The 19116-nt window shown below is 45.8% G+C and overlaps 1 protein-coding gene across 14 annotated transcripts in view; it reads left to right on the top strand.

Moving 5' to 3' along the window:
* Window positions 1-19116, top strand: part of LOC124110383 (serine/threonine-protein phosphatase 2A regulatory subunit B'' subunit beta-like) — a 119600-nt gene that overhangs the window by 54058 nt on the left and 46426 nt on the right. The gene's annotated exons all lie outside the window — the stretch shown is intronic.

The raw sequence follows: 19116 nt of genomic DNA, 5'->3' as shown, positions 1-19116 counted from the left end.
TTGCCAGATGCTTTCATGCCCCTGCATGTGTCCACTCGACAGTATATGGTTTGTATAGGAAATACTAATGTCAAATAGTCAGTCTTGTAACAAGTAGAAGATTCCATTGGGAAGCCCCCTTTTTTATCTATTGACCCATCATGTTATGATATTGAGATACAGTTAACTAAACACATACAAGACAGCCCGAGGTAGCCAAAAAGATGCTGTCAGTGCGCCTGCTGCCCCAGGGTAGGACCCCACTGACAAGCACTCTACACAAACACTGGTTTATCATGTCTTGTAGCTCAGTGACCCACATATTCAAGGGCTCAGCTGAAAGGTGAGGGTGGTGTGTTGACCAGGTGACAAATGTTTACCCATGTCTTGTCAATGCTGCCCTCGTAACCACAGTGGGCTCAGATGCTACACACTCAGAGATCTGATACATTATGTCCTAGATCTTGGCGAGTTGAGTGATGGCTTCATACAACATTTTGGCCTTGTTCAGGGTTGGGGGACTAGATACAACACTGAAGATCAGATACATTCCAGCCCTGGTAGGAGGTGGGGACCTGGTACAAGACGGTACATCTGATACATTCCGGCCCTTGTAAGGGATGGGGAATGGTACAAGACGATACATCTGATTCATTCCGGCCCTGGTAGGGAGTGGAGTCCTGGTACAAGACGGTACATCTGATACATTACGGCCCTGGTAGGGGGTGGGGACCTTGTACAAGACGATACATCTGATACATTACGGCCCTGGTAGGGGAGGGGGACCTGGTACAAGACGGTACATCTGATACATTACGGCCCTGGTAGGGGGTGGGGACCTGGTACAAGACAGTACATCTGATACATTACGGCCCTGGTAGGGGGTGGGGACCTTGTACAAGACGATACATCTGATACATTACGGCCCTGGTAGGGGAGGGGGACCTGGTACAAGACAGTACATCTGATACATTACGGCCCTGGTAGGGGAGGGGGACCTGGTACAAGACGATACATCTGATACATTACGGCCCTGGTAGGGAGTGGAGTCCTGGTACAAGACAGTACATCTGATACATTACGGCCCTGGTAGGGGAGGGGGACCTGGTACAAGACGATACATCTGATACATTACGGCCCTGGTAGGGAGTGGAGTCCTGGTACAAGACAATACATCTGATACATTACGGCCCTGGTAGGGGGTGGGGACCTGGTACAAGACGGTACATCTGATACATTACGGCCCTGGTAGGGGAGGGGGACCTGATACAAGACAATACATCTGATACATTACGGCCCTGGTAGGGAGTGGAGTCCTGGTACAAGACGATACATCTGATACATTACGGCCCTGGTAGGGAGTGGAGTCCTGGTACAAGACAATACATCTGATACATTACGGCCCTGGTAGGGGAGGGGGACCTGGTACAAGACGGTACATCTGATACATTACGGCCCTGGTAGGGAGTGGAGTCCTGGTACAAGACGATACATCTGATACATTACGGCCCTGGTAGGGAGTGGAGTCCTGGTACAAGACGATACATCTGATACGTTACGGCCCTGGTAGGGGAGGGGGACCTGGTACAAGACGATACATCTGATACATTACGGCCCTGGTAGGGAGTGGAGTCCTGGTACAAGACGATACATCTGATACATTACGGCCCTGGTAGGGGAGGGGGACCTGGTACAAGACGATACATCTGATACATTCTGGCCCTGGTAGGGGGTGGGGAGCTGGTACAAGACAGTACATCTGATACATTACGGCCCTGGTAGGGGGTGGGGAGCTGGTACAAGACGGTACATCTGATACATTACGGCCCTGGTAGGGGGTGGGGAGCTGGTACAAGACAGTACATCTGATACATTACGGCCCTGGTAGGGGAGGGGGACCTGGTACAAGACGGTACATCTGATACATTACGGCCCTGGTAGGGAGTGGAGTCCTGGTACAAGACAATACATCTGATACATTACGGCCCTGGTAGGGGGTGGGGAGCTGGTACAAGACGGTACATCTGATACATTACGGCCCTGGTAGGGGGTGGGGAGCTGGTACAAGACAGTACATCTGATACATTACGGCCCTGGTAGGGGAGGGGGACCTGGTACAAGACAGTACATCTGATACATTACGGCCCTGGTAGGGGGTGGGGACCTGGTACAAGACAGTACATCTGATACATTACAGCCCTGGTAGGGGAGGGGGACCTGGTACAAGACAGTACATCTGATACATTCTGGCCCTGGTAGGGGGTGGGGATCTGGTACAAGACAGTACATCTGATACATTACGGCCCTGGTAGGGGGTGGGGACCTGGTACAAGACGATACATCTGATACATTACGGCCCTGGTAGGGGAGGGGGACCTGGTACAAGACAGTACATCTGATACATTACGGCCCTGGTAGGGGGTGGGGATCTGGTACAAGACAGTACATCTGATACATTACGGCCCTGGTAGGGGGTGGGGACCTGGTACAAGACAGTACATCCGATACATTCTAGCCATGGTACGGAGTGGAGTCCTGGTACAAAAAATGTGCTGCATGGATTGTGACATGTGATGTTTGTGGTGAGGAGGCCCCTGCCAGGGGTGCAGAAGGTGTAGTCTATGGCAGGACATCATCTAACTTGGCTCATTTACAGCATTCTTGTCAGTGAACTGTTGTAGGTCCTGTTGTAGGCCAGCTCAACAGAGCAATCATAGTGTTGCTGATATGTTAGGCATGTGTTTAGCTTAAACATACATAGGTATTGCTCAAGTCCCTACCAGGAATTCCTTTGTCACTGATTCCATCAAGAGAAGGGTCTTTTTGTATCTGTAATGATGAATTCAGACAATTTCAAGGGTGTCAAGTTGTGGGCCGATCCAAATCATAAGTATGGGGTTTGGATTTTACATATTGGAAGTTCAGTTGAAGTCTGAAATGCATAATACAGATAAGATAGATGTCTGGTGTGAATTTGTATAAGTGTTGAGTGTAGTTGGCTGACAGAAGGATTGCCCTATTCAGCCCCAGGGGAGAGAGGCACTAGACTGACCTAGCTAGTGATGGAATGCCTGCGATTTGTGGAATGATTCACATGAATTGTTTTATCTGTCTGTCGCATCAGGAAACTGTCATCCTTGTTTCTGCTATACATGTCAGTCAGGTGAATCAGACACTGTTGTTACGGTATCTGAGACTATTGCTGACATGCATATTTTATTGGCTAGTTGTAAGATAAACTACTTCATATCTGTATTCCTTTTGCAGGGACTTGGAATCTTTATTTCTTTCACACGAGGGTTAATAACAAAACAACAGCTTAATGTACTCTGTAATGCTGAGGGTCTGCTGAACGGATAGGTGCTGGGTGGTGTAGTTGGGGGTGAGGAGGAGGAAGTGTCAGGGAGGGGAGAGAACAGAAAGGTGCGGGGTGGTGTAGTTGGGGGTGAGGAGGAGGAAGTGTCAGGGAGGGGAGAGAACAGAAAGGTGCTGGGTGGTGTAGTTGGGGGTGAAGAGGAGGGAGTGTCAGGGAGGGGAGAGAACAGAAAGGTGCTGGGTGGTGTAGTTGGGGGTGAAGAGGAGGGAGTGTCAGGGAGGGGAGAGAACAGAAAGGTGCTGGGTGGTGTAGTTGGGGGTGAAGAGGAGGGAGTGTCAGGGAGGGGAGAGAACAGAAAGGTGCTGGGTGGTGTAGTTGGGGGTGAAGAGGAGGGAGTGTCAGGGAGGGGAGAGAACAGAAAGGTGCTGGGTGGTGGAGGAGGGGGTGAGGAGGAGGAAGTGTCAGGGAGGGGAGAGAACGGAAACGTGCTGGGTGGTGTAGTTGGGGGTGAGGAGGAAGAAGTGTCAGGGAGGGGAGAGAACAGAAAGGTGCTGGGTGGTGTAGTTGGGGGTGAGGAGGAGGAAGTGTCAGGGAGGGGAGAGAACGGAAACGTGCTGGGTGGTGTAGTTGGGGGTGAGGAGGAGGAAGTGTCAGGGAGGGGAGAGAACAGAAAGGTGCTGGGTGGTGTAGTTGGGGGTGAGGAGGAGGAAGTGTCAGGGAGGGGAGAGAACAGAAAGGTGCTTGGTGGTGTAGTAAGGGGTGAAGAGGAGGGAGTGTCAGGGAGGGGAGAGAACAGAAAGGTGCTGGGTGGTGTAGTTGGGGGTGAGGAGGAGGAAGTGTCAGGGAGGGGAGAGAACAGAAAGGTGCTGGGTGGTGTAGTTGGGGGTGAGGAGGAGGAAGTGTCAGGGAGGGGAGAGAACGGAAACGTGCTGGGTGGTGTAGTTGGGGGTGAGGAGGAGGAAGTGTCAGGGAGGGGAGAGAACAGAAAGGTGCTGGGTGGTGTAGTTGGGGGTGAGGAGGAGGAAGTGTCAGGGAGGGGAGAGAACAGAAAGGTGCTGGGTGGTGTAGTAAGGGGTGAAGAGGAGGGAGTGTCAGGGAGGGGAGAGAACAGAAAGGTGCTGGGTGGTGTAGTTGGGGGTGAGGAGGAGGAAGTGTCAGGGAGGGGAGAGAACGGAAACGTACTGGGTGGTGTAGTTGGGGGTGAGGAGGAGGAAGTGTCAGGGAGGGGAGAGAACAGAAAGGTGCTGGGTGGTGTAGTTGGGGGTGAGGAGGAGGAAGTGTCAGGGAGGGGAGAGAATGAAAACGTGCTGGGTGGTGTAGTTGGGGGTGAGGAGGAGGAAGTGTCAGGGAGGGGAGAGAACAGAAAGGTGCTGGGTGGTGTAGTTGGGGATGAGGAGGAGGAAGTGTCAGGGAGGGGAGAGAACAGAAAGGTGCTTGGTGGTGTAGTTAGGGGTGAAGAGGAGGGAGTGTCAGGGAGGGGAGAGAACAGAAAGGTGCTGGGTGGTGTAGTTGGGGGTGAAGAGGAGGAAGTGTCAGGGAGGGGAGAGAACAGAAAGGTGCTGGGTGGTGTAGTTGGGGTTGAGGAGGAGGAAGTGTCAGGGAGGGGAGAGAACAGAAAGGTGCTGGGTGGTGTAGTTGGGGGTGAGGAGGAGGAAGTGTCAGGGAGGGGAGAGAACAGAAAGGTGCTTGGTGGTGTAGTAAGGGGTGAAGAGGAGGGAGTGTCAGGGAGGGGAGAGAACAGAAAGGTGCTGGGTGGTGTAGTTGGGGGTGAGGAGGAGGAAGTGTCAGGGAGGGGAGAGAACAGAAAGGTGCTGGGTGGTGTAGTTTGGGGTGAGGAGGAGGAAGTGTCAGGGAGGGGAGAGAACAGAAAGGTGCTGGGTGGTGTAGTTGGGGGTGAGGAGGAGGAAGTGTCAGGGAGGGGAGAGAACGGAAACGTGCTGGGTGGTGTAGTTGGGGGTGAGGAGGAGGAAGTGTCAGGGAGGGGAGAGAACAGAAAGGTGCTGGGTGGTGTAGTTGGGGGTGAGGAGGAGGAAGTGTCAGGGAGGGGAGAGAACAGAAAGGTGCTGGGTGGTGTAGTAAGGGGTGAAGAGGAGGGAGTGTCAGGGAGGGGAGAGAACAGAAAGGTGCTGGGTGGTGTAGTTGGGGGTGAGGAGGAGGAAGTGTCAGGGAGGGGAGAGAACGGAAACGTACTGGGTGGTGTAGTTGGGGGTGAGGAGGAGGAAGTGTCAGGGAGGGGAGAGAACAGAAAGGTGCTGGGTGGTGTAGTTGGGGGTGAGGAGGAGGAAGTGTCAGGGAGGGGAGAGAATGAAAACGTGCTGGGTGGTGTAGTTGGGGGTGAGGAGGAGGAAGTGTCAGGGAGGGGAGATTACAGAAAGGTGCTGGGTGGTGTAGTTGGGGATGAGGAGGAGGAAGTGTCAGGGAGGGGAGAGAACAGAAAGGTGCTTGGTGGTGTAGTTAGGGGTGAAGAGGAGGGAGTGTCAGGGAGGGGAGAGAACAGAAAGGTGCTGGGTGGTGTAGTTGGGGGTGAAGAGGAGGAAGTGTCAGGGAGGGGAGAGAACAGAAAGGTGCTGGGTGGTGTAGTTGGGGTTGAGGAGGAGGAAGTGTCAGGGAGGGGAGAGAACAGAAAGGTGCTGGGTGGTGAAGTTGGGGGTGAAGAGGAGGGAGTGTCAGGGAGGGGAGAGAACAGAAAGGTGCTGGGTGGTGTAGTTGGGGGTGAGGATGAGGAAGTGTCAGGGAGGGGAGAGAACAGAAAGGTGCTGGGTGGTGTAGTTGGGGGTGAGGAGAAGGAAGTGTCAGGGAGGGGAGAGAACGGAAACGTGCTGGGTGGTGTAGTTGGGGGTGAAGAGGAGGGAGTGTCAGGGAGGGGAGAGAACAGAAAGGTGCTGGGTGGTGTAGTTGGGGGTGAGGAGGAGGAAGTGTCAGGGAGGGGAGAGAACGGAAACGTGCTGGGTGGTGTAGTTGGGGGTGAGGAGGAGGAAGTGTCAGGGAGGGGAGAGAACAGAAAGGTGCTGGGTGGTGTAGTTGGGGGTGAGGAGGAGGAAGTGTCAGGGAGGGGAGAGAACGGAAACGTGCTGGGTGGTGTAGTTGGGGGTGAGGAGGAAGAAGTGTCAGGGAGGGGAGAGAACAGAAAGGTGCTGGGTGGTGTAGTTGGGGGTGAGGAGGAGGAAGTGTCAGGGAGGGGAGAGAACGGAAACGTGCTGGGTGGTGTAGTTGGGGGTGAGGAGGAGGAAGTGTCAGGGAGGGGAGAGAACAGAAAGGTGCTGGATGGTGTAGTTGGGGGTGAGGAGGAGGAAGTGTCAGGGAGGGGAGAGAACAGAAAGGTGCTGGGTGGTGTAGTAAGGGGTGAAGAGGAGGAAGTGTCAGGGAGGGGAGAGAACAGAAAGGTGCTGGGTGGTGTAGTTGGGGGTGAGGAGAAGGAAGTGTCAGGGAGGGGAGAGAACGGAAACGTGCTGGGTGGTGTAGTTGGGGGTGAGGAGGAGGGAGTGTCAGGGAGGGGAGAGAACGGAAAGGTGCTGGGTGGTGTAGTTGGGGGTGAGGAGGAGGAAGTGTCAGGGAGGGGAGAGAACAGAAAGGTGCTGGGTGGTGTAGTTGGGGGTGAAGAGGAGGGAGTGTCAGGGAGGGGAGAGAACAGAAAGGTGCTGGGTGGTGTAGTTGGGGGTGAGGAGGAGGAAGTGTCAGGGAGGGGAGAGAACGGAAACGTGCTGGGTGGTGTAGTTGGGGGTGAGGAGGAGGAAGTGTCAGGGAGGGGAGAGAACAGAAAGGTGCTGGGTGGTGTAGTTGGGGGTGAGGAGGAGGAAGTGTCAGGGAGGGGAGAGAACGGAAACGTGCTGGGTGGTGTAGTTGGGGGTGAGGAGGAAGAAGTGTCAGGGAGGGGAGAGAACAGAAAGGTGCTGGGTGGTGTAGTTGGGGGTGAAGAGGAGGGAGTGTCAGGGAGGGGAGAGAACGGAAACGTGCTGGGTGGTGTAGTTGGGGGTGAGGAGGAGGAAGTGTCAGGGAGGGGAGAGAACAGAAAGGTGCTGGGTGGTGTAGTTGGGGGTGAGGAGGAGGGAGTGTCAGGGAGGGGAGAGAACAGAAAGGTGCTGGGTGGTGGAGGAGGGGGTGAAGAGGAGGAAGTGTCAGAGAGGGGAGAGAACAGAAAGGTGCTGGGTGGTGTAGTTAGGGGTGAAGAGGATGGAGTGTCTGGGAGGGGAGAGAACAGAAAGGTGCTGGGTGGTGTAGTTGGGGGTGAAGAGGAGGAATTGTCAGGGAGGGGAGAGAACAGAAAGGTGCTGGGTGGTGTAGTCGGGGTTGAGCAGGAGGAAGTGTCAGGGAGGGGAGAGAACAGAAAGGGGCTGGGTGGTGGAGGAGGGGGTGGGGAGGAGGAAGTGTCAGGGAGGGGAGAGAACAGAAAGGTGCTGGGTGGTAGAGGGAGTGTCAGGAGAAGAGCACTTGAGGGATGTTGGCTTCAGATTGGAGATTAAAATATGGGTAGATGTAAGTATATAGGTATGACAAATTTGGGTAAATGTTTAGGAGAAACAACAAGCATAGCTCAGTGTCATCATGGTTCTTTGAAATGGGGATTGAGTTTTTGAAAGCATTGTCGGCATGGTAGTGACTATATATAACCGGATAGGTGCATTAGGATATGACAGATATCCATAACACTATATGCATTAAGAGAGTCATATCTTTGCTTCAGATTAAATCTGAAAGTGTAATACTTTGTGTCAACAAATATCAGCCATGATGGCTATCATAAATCTTTAATGAACTTTACAACCCCCTGAGCAATATCCCTTCCAGACAGAATCAGATATGTTTGAAGATTGTAAATTAATGATGGGAGGATAAGATCACCTGTTATCCTTGTTTATACACAACACAGGATGTGGCTAGGAATAGAGGAGGCGCTCTCTCACCCGCACACTCACCCTCATCCTCACCCTGGGGTTTATACTGCTTGTTGTAGGATGTACCGTTGTTCAAAATTCCACATATGCTCCAAAAGTTCTCCCATTCTCTTCACCTGAAAGTGTTGGTTGTCTTTTTGGGACCTGATCAAGTCAGGTTTTTAAAGAAGTAGTCGGAGTGCCCATGTGCGTTGACACAGTCACCTCTGAACTCTACTGGACCACAGATCTCTAGTTAGTCACATTGTTAATCAATACATCTTGTCAAACTGATTTTTCTGTAACTTCTTACAAGTAATGTATGGGAAATGTAAACAAGTTGAGTAGTTTGAGGTTCAGCATATAAGTATTATTGTGTCCAATGCTGAGAAGGAATAAGGAAGTTGGACTACAATTCTTCATTGTTGTTTGCCTGTTGTGTTATGGAGACTGATATGTCATATTGTACATTCGCATTAGCTTGCTGTCAAAACAACACTATCTCACAGGGAAAATATTGCACACAGCATCTCAAAAGCACAAATCTCCCAAGTCCCTATAACATTGTTTCTAGGTCATTTTAGGTCAGTGTGAAAATCACCTCTGCATGTGTTGTTTATGTCTCTGAATGTCTGCTTGATTTACAAGAAAAGATTTCCTATCCAATCTCACCCTTTGCAAGCCACTGTGCCCTGTGCCCTGTGCCCTGTGCCCTGCAGGAGTCAGCACATTGGATCTGGGCCTAGTATAACAGTGATAACACCCCACCCTTGCCTGTACTGACCAGGGCCCCCTTGCACAAAGGGATCTTAGTGCTATGACTCTTGTAAGCCTATGTTAAAGTATGGTAGTTACGATCATCTTAGCGCTAAGATCCCTTTGTGCAAGTGGGCCCATGTCAGGACACTCTGACCCATGTACCCTTGTTTGGCGTCATCACAATATGCAGTAAAATAAGTATTTACTGTTCCTTACTGGGGATGACTTTACTAGTGTTGGTATCTTTAGAAAAGAACATGTTATTTCCTTTAAAGATATGCACATGGTTTTTCATTGGACCCCCAGGTCCACCAAGCTTAGAATAGGTCCCCAGACAGGACCTTGTCATATGGTGAGACCAACTTGGATAGGGTGGTCAGGCTACCTAACAAATTGAAGGATGGAGTTTAATTATAGTTTAGAAGTTACAATGAAGCATGGGCCACTCTGCTCAAAATGAACCTTTGTTTATTTCATACTTAAGGCAATTATAAGTCATGAAATTTCACTGAGAATGTTAAGAAATACCAATGGTTATAAAAGGTTTTTACTGATCAACTCAGGGCTCCAATTAACCATTTGTCCCCCAACCAGTCAGTTTGGTTTTAACATATTTATTTTCACAAAAGTGTAAAAATGGATTGGTAAACATCTAAGTGTAATTTTTCCAATAAGTTTGCTTGTTCATTGTTCATACAGTTGTCCCAAATATGACAACAATAATCAAAAATTGGTAAAATAAATGATTTGTACATAATTTCTATTAACTTTCTAAGGTAGTTCGGGATAGATGATATTTATAACATCTTAAACAATTAATCAGAGGACAACATTTCCTTGCAATATCATCAATGTGCATTTTCTACGTACAATTACTTCGTAAAGTAATACCAAGGTGCTTATGACTTTGTACATCTTTGATTTCTGTACCATTCATATGTAAGTTAGGTTTGCGACTAGGGTTTACTTTACGGGTAAATTGAATAGATTCAGTTTTTTCGGGACTAAATTTAACTTGCCATCTAGCAGCCCATTCTGAAATTCTGCCTTAGTCATTATTGAGATCACGAGCAGCTATATCAGGATCTTCTATGATCACATGCAAAGATGTGTCATCAGCAAAAAGTCTTATATTACTATTTATTCCTTCAAAAATGTCATTGATATAGATAATAAACAATAATCCTGCCAAGACAGATTTTGGATATTAGCTATAGCCATTTATAACTACCTTTTGATATTGATTCTCTAAGTAACTATCAAACCATCTCAATACATTTCCACAGATACCATAATGATGTAGCTTATAAATTATTCCTTTGTGCCAAACTTTATCAAAAGCTTTACTTACGTCACTAAATACGGCTCTGACTTCCTTACCTTCATCTAAAGCCTTTGCAATAAAGTCATATAAAGATGTCAACTGATTTGTCCCCAGTCAGTTTCTAAGAATATGAACCAATCTGAAACTATGGTAAACCAACTATCAAGTCAACCCCTTGATATTCAGGATTGCTTTACTCCCAGAATAAATCATGAATAGGTTTACCAAGAATTAGTGAGCATGTTGTGTGGATCCATTCATTTAAAAAGGCAGATAATGTTCTTTGCATCCTGCCTGCACCTAATTATTGTGATGTGAATCATGGGTGCATGTCTTGAGATTCCTGTGCTGTAATTGCTTCGTGCTCTTCATGGCATTTTGGTGACCCAAGTCCAACTGATAACAGTCCTGAAATATCTTTCCTGGAGGGTGAAGTGAAACAAAGTTTCCAAGAGAATTACACCTGCCTGTGTTCGGTTTGACATACTCCAAATGCCCAGTTTTAATCATGGCTCTTTGATGTTTGACAAGATAATTTAAAGGACATGGCTCCAGATTTCATATTGTTGAGCTGTAATTATCATGGTTATTATCCATTTTAAAGCTGGATATCTGTAGATCTTTATGGTTTCCATGTACTGAATGTAATACATTACTGATACAGAGGTCTTGTAGTTCAAAGTTTGGTGGCAGACAAGAATATCTTCATGCATCTATTTTGAGCCTTGCGTGAGTGTGTGTGTGTGTGTGACTGTGTTGTGTTACTTGTGGGTCTACATGCCTGCCTTCCGTGGTATCACTAGGTGCTAGAGCCTCTGTTAAAGCCATACAGTCTTGAGGAGGTTGGAGTAGACTTGCACTCTCCTCAGATTTGAAAACATTGGTGATTATATTGGATGTATTCCCAGATACCTAGAGTTTTCTTGTAAGGATTAGGTTTTGTGGTTTGTGTGGTTTTGTTGTAGTATGTGAATTTAGTCCTGCAGTCTTCAGTTTACCATCAGTGATTGGACAGGATAGGCTTGCAGGAACTTATGTTAGTTTCCACCGCACCTTGTGTTTGGTGAGATTTGGTATTTGGCACTGGCTGTAGCTGAACTGTTTGAGGTGTTTTTGGGGTGAAGAAAGTGAAATTGGAGCAGAGGGGTGATATTGCTTGAAGGGGAAGGGGGGTAATTGGTTCTACTGTTTTCTGACATTGTAGGTTGTGAGCTTGAAGTCAGACTTCTCATATTTCATGAAGGAATAAGTCATCAGTTAGTGTCATCTAGAGTGCATATTTCACTGCAGCAGACTGGGAGCTGTTAGCAGCAGTCCGCACCAGGACACATGGCTTTATACATGCAGCAGTAATCTATTGCCACTGTGCTTTTCATTCTACATAATCCTGTTTGTGTATCAATAATATTTATAATTAAAATTTTGTGTAACATAATTATTCTTCAGTGAAAGTTTGCACATAATAAACCTCGTTCAACACACACACACACTCAGACACAAACACAAAGACACACACAGCCACACACACATGGACACAGTAACACACACATGGACACAGTAACACACAGCCACATATACACAGACAGACACGAACACACAGCCACACACACACACACACACACTCACACACAAACACACAAACAGACAGACACACACATGCACACAGACACACACGGACACACACGGACAGAGAGGCACACACATACAGACAATCACACAAAGAGACAGACAGATAGACACACATGCACTCAGACTGACAGACAGACAGAGGAACACACAGCCACACATACATGCACACAGACACAGGAACACAGACATGCACACAGACAGACACAGGAACAGACAGACACTCAGACAGACGGACACACATACACACACATATGCACACAGACAGACACAGGAACAGACACATGCACACAGACAGAAACACATAGACACAAACAGACACACACACACAGACAGACACACGCACACACACACACACACACACACATTGGTGCACTATCTTGCATATCACACACACACATATTGGTGCACTATCTTGCATATCTCTCTCTCACACACACACACACACACACACACATATTGGTGCACTATCTTGCATATCTCACACACACACACACACACACACACACACACACACACACACACACACACACACACACACACACATATTGGTGCACTATCTTGCATACCACACACGCACATATTGGTGCACTATCTTGCATATCTCACACACACACACACACACACACACATATTGGTGCACTATCTTGCATATCACACACACACACACACATATTGGTGCACTATCTTGCATATCACACACACACACACATGTTGGTGGTCATCAGGACCCCCCTCCCCTACCCTATAGACAGCCATCCGGTGGTCCTGCACATACTTACAGTGTTTGTATGAAGGTCTGGGCTGACCAGTAAATATTGCCATTACAGTGGACAGGGTGTGGGGCTGTGTTTGGTGTAAGATGGCCAACACTTTCTGTAACATTGCCCTCAGCTTCATCACTGTAGCCGTGGCTGACCCTAGCTGACCTTTGAGATTAGAGGCCTGTTTCACCTCTGCACTTTCCAGATGTGGTGGTGATTGTAGGCGTTGTAACACATTGTATTCACTTTCTGACTGCATCAAAACATTTACTTGCTGCACATGAAAAAGTATCGTTGTGAAAGTCTTTGTAATATATTATTGCTCTTGTTTGGTGTAAGAAGGAAACAATGAATATCAGCAGGATACACCGTTTCATGTTACAGTTTTTCTTTCAACATTTTAATTCTTTTAATATTTATTCAGCTCCATTAATTTTATCCACCTGTAAAGGTTGATTATGTGGACTTCAGAAGTGGCCAGTGAGAATTTTAGTTGTTTATGTAATGCTAAAATTAACGTAAAATTAATTCATAATGTCTTATTGAAAACTGAAATCCTATTCCTCCTGGTGGTACCATGTTAGGGACCAAGTGTCTGATTCATCATCGGCAGGGAATTAGGTTGTGCAGCTTAAAGTTGCACCAATCTGTAATGGACAGGTCCAGACTGTAGGGGCCAGCCTTATAATGAGGTGGAGGAGAAAGAGCTGGGCTGATGAAGCCAACTCACAATGGGGCCCTCAACTTGATTGATCCAACATTTAGGCCACAAGTCAGTCAAATGTTTGGCCACTTGTTGCTGTCACTCAAGTTAGTCATTCAGAGTGCATCAGAGTGTAGGTACTGCAGTTTATGTCAACACTATGTCAACATGGTCAGTAAGAGTCACTCTCCAAAATCCAATTGGCCATTATGACGTATGGTTCCTATTTTATTCAGGGTACTAGTACTAGTAAAGCTTTAGTTTGTATGTTAAAGTTTTTTTTACACAGAAGACATATTGTGTATTGGATTGTTTTTATCCAATGTGACCCTGCATGGGTGCCTCCTGTTCAACTGACATGTGACATAGTGAAGGCTATATTGTAACCGAGCTCCAGATGAGCTTTGTATTTGCCTAAAATTTGCAAAATTACCCAATTAATTTTAAGTAGCTTGCATACAAATATGCATGCAAATTAGAAAAGACAACCCAGTAGTATAACAACACTACATGTACATAACAACCCCAGTCTACTGCAGTGTGTAATGCATAAACAAAGTGCTGTGGCTCGCCTATGGTTAATAAGATATGTATATCCCTGTTGTGCGTTGATGCAACATGTTACACACTTAGGGTAGCACACAAAACAAAAGTAACCTGAAACAGTATATTAGCAGAATTATTTTTTAAATATGTCAACTAATTGGTGTAAAAATAGCCAATAAGACCCAACGGAGTAAACACTATCAATACCCAATGTGAATGATAACTTGTGAGTAAATGAATGGCTCAAAACGTTATCTGGAGCCCTATTGTAAGTTTTTGTCATTACATTTATGCTTTAATAGTTTTATACTTCATTAATTGCTTTGTAAAATTGTATATCGTAGAAGTTTTTACAGTCTTTGTTTCAGGAAGATATTACAATCCTTATTATTGCCGCATGTGTATATTCAGTTGTTCCTGGTGTGGAACATCCAAATGCTTGACGTTTCATGTTGTGTAACCAGTGTGTAATGTTGGAAGTGTGACTGCCAGACTGTGATGCTGCAGCACTGACCTGCCAGATATGCGTGGAGCCCCAGCACTGGTGGAGGAGGGGGAGGAGGAGGAGGAGGAGATGTGTGGTGGAACTTTGAACTTTTCTTGCTCATTCAGCTACATGAGTCATCATAGTTCTTTTCTGCTGTTAAACTTAACAGTTTTCTATGGGGGATTCTTAAATGATCACCATCAAGTCCACTTTTGGAATCCTTTTGTGAAAGCTATGAAATATGACCAGTTATTTGGATCATCATGCTGATCGGACTCATGCACAATGCAGGGGCAAGCTCAAGCAATGTTTGTGAACACTAATGCTGTGCATAAGAATTTACATTTCGAGCTTCAGTGCAGGTCTCTTTAATTGATCAGTTGTACTGTATTAAGCTTGTGTTTGGGACAGGAATAATTTGTACATAACAGATAGATGGGTTTAAAGCAGAACTATGGTTGTCACTGTTCATTTAAGAATTGACTTTACTATGGTTTATCATTTATGGAGGTATAACTATAAACATAAAACAAGTATGCGCAATTGTACTGAAGTAAAGTTTTATAAGTTAGTCAACAGTAATATTGTCACAGACTGCTTGTTTTTTCATTAACTCAATACACTGTAGACAACACAAAATCAGTGACCTCATTCAGCTCAGGGATGCATCACAAGCCTGGTGTCCACTCTACAGACAGTGAGGATGCAGTAGTCCACCACTGGGACTGTGGCATAATCTTTTTTTTGTTTTATGTGAACATAAACACATAAAGCCTTGCCTAGTTTGCCAATCAAATGCCATGCAATCACTGATAATTTATTTTTTTCACTGTTTCACTTGTCTGATGTGCAGTTCACTGACGTGCAGACAAGATCGTTGTCACAGTTCACTGACATGTGCAGACAAGATCGTTGTCACAGTTCACTGATGTGCAGACAAGATCGTTGTCACAGTTCACTGACATGCAGACAAGATCGTTGTCACAGTTCACTGACATGTGCAGACATGATGGTTGTCACAGTTCACTGACGTGCAGACAAGATCGTCGTCACAGTTCACTGACATGTGCAGACAAGATCGTTGTCACAGTTCACTGATGTGCAGACAAGATCGTTGTCACAGTTCACTGACGTGCAGACAAGATCGTGTCACAGTTCACTGACATGTGCAGACTAGATCGTTGTCGCAGTTTACTGATGTGCAGACAAGATCGTTGTCACAGTTCACTGACATGTGCAGACAAGATCCTTGTCACAGTTTACTGATGTGCAGACAAGATCGTTGTCACAGTTCACTGACGTGCAGATAAGATGGTTGTCCCATTTCACTGACGTGCAGACAAGATCGTTGTCACAGTTCACTGACATGTGCAGACAAGATCGTTGTCACAGTTTACTGATGTGCAGACAAGATCGTTGTCACAGTTCACTGACGTGTGCAGATAAGATGGTTGTCCCAGTTCACTGACGTGCAGACAAGATGGTTGTCACAGTTCACTGACGTGCAGACAAGATGGTTGTCACAGTTCACTAACGTGCAGACAAGATCGTTGTCACAGTTCACTAACGTGCAGACAAGATGGTTGTCACTATTCACTGACGTGTGCAGACAAGATGGTTGTCACAGTTCACTGATGTGCAGACAAGATGGTTGTCACTGGTCACTAATGTGCAGACAAGATGGTTGTCACAGTTCACTGATGTGCAGACAAGATGATTGTCACTATTCACTGACATGTGCAGACAAGATGGTTGTCACCGTTTACTGACGTGCAGACAAGATCGTTGTCACCATTCACTGACATGTGGAGACAAGATGGTTGTCACTGTTCACTAACGTGCAGACAAGATGGTTGTCATTATTCACTGACGTGTGCAGACAAGATGGTTGTCACAGTTCACTGACGTGTGCAGACAAGATGGTTGTCACCATTCACTGACATGTGCAGACAAGATGGTTGTCACAGTTCACTGACGTGCAGACAAAATGGATGTCACTGTCCACTGATACGTGCAGACAAGATGGTTGTCACAGTTCACTGGCGTGCAGTCAAGACGGTTGTCACCGTTCACTGACGTGTGCAGACAAGATGGTTGTCACCATTCACTGACGTGTGCAGACAAGATGGTTGTCACTGTTCACTGACGTGTGCAGACAAGATGGATGTCACCGTTCACTGACGTGTGGAGACAAGATGGTTGTCACTGTTCACTAACGTGCAGACAAGAAGGTTGTGACCATTTACTAGGGCTGTTACGATTCACTTTCGTATGCACGTCAGTGAACTGCACATCAGACAAGTGAAACAGTGAAAAAAATAAATTATCAGTGATTGCATGGCATTTGATTGGCAAACTAGGCAAGGCTTTATGTGTTTATGTTCACATAAAACAAAAAAAAGATTATGCCACAGTCCCAGTGGTGGACTACTGCATCCTCACTGTCTGTAGAGTGGACACCAGGCTTGTGATGCATCCCTGAGCTGAATGAGGTCACTGATTTTGTGTTGTCTACAGTGTATTGAGTTAATGAAAAAACAAGCAGTCTGTGACAATATTACTGTTGACTAACTTATAAAACTTTACTTCAGTACAATTGCGCATACTTGTTTTATGTTTATAGTTATACCTCCATAAATGATAAACCATAGTAAAGTCAATTCTTAAATGAACAGTGACAACCATAGTTCTGCTTTAAACCCATCTATCTGTTATGTACAAATTATTCCTGTCCCAAACACAAGCTTAATACAGTACAACTGATCAATTACGTTCACTGACGTGCAGATAAGATGGTTGTCCCGTTTCACTGACGTGCAGACAGTTCACTGACATGTGCAGACAAGATCGTTGTCACAGTTCACTGATGTGCAGACAAGATGATTGTCACTATTCACTGACATGTGCAGACAAGATGGTTGTCACCGTTTACTGACGTGCAGACAAGATCGTTGTCACAGTTCACTGACGTGTGCAGACAAGATCGTTGTCACCATTCACTGACATGTGGAGACAAGATGGTTGTCACTGTTCACTAACGTGCAGACAAGATGGTTGTCATTATTCACTGACGTGTGCAGACAAGATGGTTGTCACAGTTCACTGACATGTGCAGACAAGATGGTTGTCACCATTCACTGACATGTGCAGACAAGATGGTTGTCACAGTTCACTGACGTGCAGACAAAATGGATGTCACTGTCCACTGATACGTGCAGACAAGATGGTTGTCACAGTTCACTGGCGTGCAGTCAAGACGGTTGTCACCGTTCACTGACGTGTGCAGACAAGATGGTTGTCACCATTCACTGACGTGTGCAGACAAGATGGTTGTCACTGTTCACTGACGTGTGCAGACAAGATGGATGTCACCGTTCACTGACGTGTGGAGACAAGATGGTTGTCACTGTTCACTAACGTGCAGACAAGAAGGTTGTGACCATTTACTAGGGCTGTTACGATTCACTTTCGTATTCGATGAATTAAACTGTAGCCATTTATGAATTGAATTTGTTATTTTTGGTCACTGGAATCGAATATTTATGAAATAAATCAAAAGAGTGTTTATTTATGAAAGCAAGATATGCAAAGTGGAATATATGCAAGCCATGCTGTAGCGTTACTCATGTTAGTTTGCCAAGTCCCCTTTTGCGACTGTCATCCAAGACATTAGGCTATAAGTGGCATTGTCGAGATGTGTTGCTTGTTTGCTTCACATAAAATATCACTGAAATGTTTAAACCTAAGCAATTACATGGCATACATTTACATACATTTTTAATAAACTCAAGTTTTGCACTGATATGATGTTTTGACAATTTAATCCTATTATTTCCCTATTTGGGTTTAAAGATGTGTTCATTGTATACCTGGACTTATGGTTGTAAAATATGTTATATATTTTCAAAATTTCATTCAATATCATTTACATTAATTTCGGAGAAATTGGGCACTGAGACACTGTTATTTACAGCAACCATGATCAGATTACCGCTATCGATGCCTTTAAACGAACCTTAGTTGTCAGAGAATTGTCCCAAACATGTGAAGATACAGGGTTCGAATAGATTGGATAAATACTTGCTTAGTTCTGCACAAAATATGACAAAATTATTTTTGAAAATTATTATTGATGGAGTTTCAAAGCTCATATCACTTACAACATAAAGACTGCCTTCTGTCTGTTATGGGTTAGTTGTGTCCATGTCTTTTTGGCATTGTATCACTGAACACAGGTTAATTATCACGTTAGAGTTGTGTCCGTTGGGCACACCTGAAACCTATGATTGTGGGTTTGAAATCATGGTATGCCCTGATTATATTTCTAGGTTTATATCGTGGTTTTCACCAATGTGATCAACACCTGATATCTGCATCACTTTCGGGGTTTTCCTCCGACATCAAGCTGACACACTGTGATATAACTGGAGTACTGTTCAAAGCGACGCTATACCCAACTCACTCACTAATCATCGCATTATTGTGAGCGGTAATTGAGCCTTGTTCCCCCTGAGAATGAAACTAGGTCATGAATGTTTCGTGAATTATAATTCTATCATTTGTATATTTCATAAAATGGCACCACTTCATATGAATATCATAAATGGATCTTTGGGTGCTGAACAATATCCATGTTTTAGTGACGGTTATCATCCAACTCGGTGTAATGTTTCCTTTGTACCAGATAAACTGAGATTAAGATTTAATTATTGACAACTAAGTAAATGGCGCTTTGTTTTTG

This window comes from Haliotis rufescens, unplaced genomic scaffold (genome assembly GCF_023055435.1).
Source record: "Haliotis rufescens isolate VD_foot unplaced genomic scaffold, xgHalRufe1.0.p SCAF_9, whole genome shotgun sequence".
Taxonomy (NCBI): Eukaryota; Metazoa; Mollusca; class Gastropoda; order Lepetellida; family Haliotidae; genus Haliotis; species Haliotis rufescens.
The sequence above is the reverse complement of the archived record's forward strand: the minus strand, read 5'-3'. Positions and strand labels throughout refer to the sequence as shown.